The following is a 1,621-nucleotide window of genomic DNA, read 5'->3' as shown; positions in this document are numbered from 1 at the left end:
CACATACACACATACAGAAGACACTCACAAACGAGTTATGCAGCGCAAAATGAAGACAGATTCAGTCAGATGCTCTGAGAAACATCTTCAAAAAATAATTTCAAATGCTCTTTCTCAATCAGAAAAGTTTTTAAACAAAAAATTGTTAAAAATAATGAAAGACAAAAAAAATTAATCTTATTTTGAAGAGAATTAAGAATGGAGACACTTCTTCTACTTGTATCTTCTGAACTCCTTGACAAGCAATTGAGCTCAAAAAAGCACAAAAAACCAGACAGACACGCACACAAATACACACAGACATACAAGCCAATATATACACAAAACCAAAAACAGTATATATTCACATGATTACTTAACGGAAAATTAAACAATGTGTTCAAACATTTGAGCGTGAATGTATGAACTGTTTATAAAAGTTCATATATAAAAATTACATATATTTAACAACTTATATATATATAACTATATAAACATAAAAATTTATATATATATATATATATATATATGTTTTAAGATATTTATACCCTAAAAAATATATAGCTTGAATGTTTATTGTTTATGCAAAGATGCCAATAAAGGAATGTTCGTCGGCACACATACAGATGATCTTGTCCGTGGTGCTTTGTATGTTACGTGATCGTGAGATGTTGTATATCAGTATATTCTATTATGTGCGTTTGTCTGTGTGCTTGTGTATATTTTTGTTATATGTGTATACATTTGTGAGAATATGTTTCGATATGTTTGTTCATATAAAACAAAACTAGAACTCGGGTGTATGTATGTTTATGTTTGCTTAATGACGAAATTTGTATTTGCTTAGATGTATGTATATATAAGTATGTTTGTTTGTTTGTATTATGTTTATATGTAAACATGTATGTGTGCATGTATGTTTTGAGGTAAGCATGTATGGGTGCATGTATGTACGTTTCTATATGTATACATGGGATAATTTTATGCATGTGTATATGTACTTTTGTATGCATGTGTGTACTTATGTATGTATGTGTGAATTTATGTGTGTATTTATTTTTGTATGTATGTGTGTATTTATGTACATAGGTGTGTACAGGCGTTTAGAACAACTACTTGCATACGGAAAGTTATCGCTTGTAGATTTGTGTGCAGTTCATTTGCATGTGGGCGTACACATGGGCTATATATCATGATGCTCATGAGAATGTGTGTGTGTGTGTGTTTGTATTTATCTGTGTGTGTGGTTGTGTGAGTGTACATGTATTTATATTTTTCTACATTGTGTATGTTGGTATTTAGGTAATTGTGTGGGCAGATATGTGGCTTTGTGTCTCCCTCTATGAGTTTTTATGTGGGTGTGGGTGCTTCTGTGTGAGTTTATGTACATTTATGTTTGTGTGTTTTTATGTAAACGCGTTAGTTATTATGTGTTGGTGTTTGTGTGTGGTGTGCTTCTGATTTTATTTGTACTTTTGTTGAACTATTTTGGAGAGGTATTTGTAACTGTTTTATTTTTTCATGTTTGGTTTCGTTGTTTTTATGCATTATTTGGAAGAAGTTGAGGCTTATAAGAGTGATTGTGTGTTTATTGTTTTTACGTTTTTTGTGAACATGTCTGTGTTATGCGTGCCAGTTTAAA

The sequence above is a fragment of the Helobdella robusta genome (assembly GCF_000326865.2).
Source record: "Helobdella robusta unplaced genomic scaffold HELROscaffold_8, whole genome shotgun sequence".
Taxonomy (NCBI): domain Eukaryota; kingdom Metazoa; phylum Annelida; class Clitellata; order Rhynchobdellida; family Glossiphoniidae; genus Helobdella; species Helobdella robusta.
Note: the sequence above shows the minus strand (reverse complement) of the source record.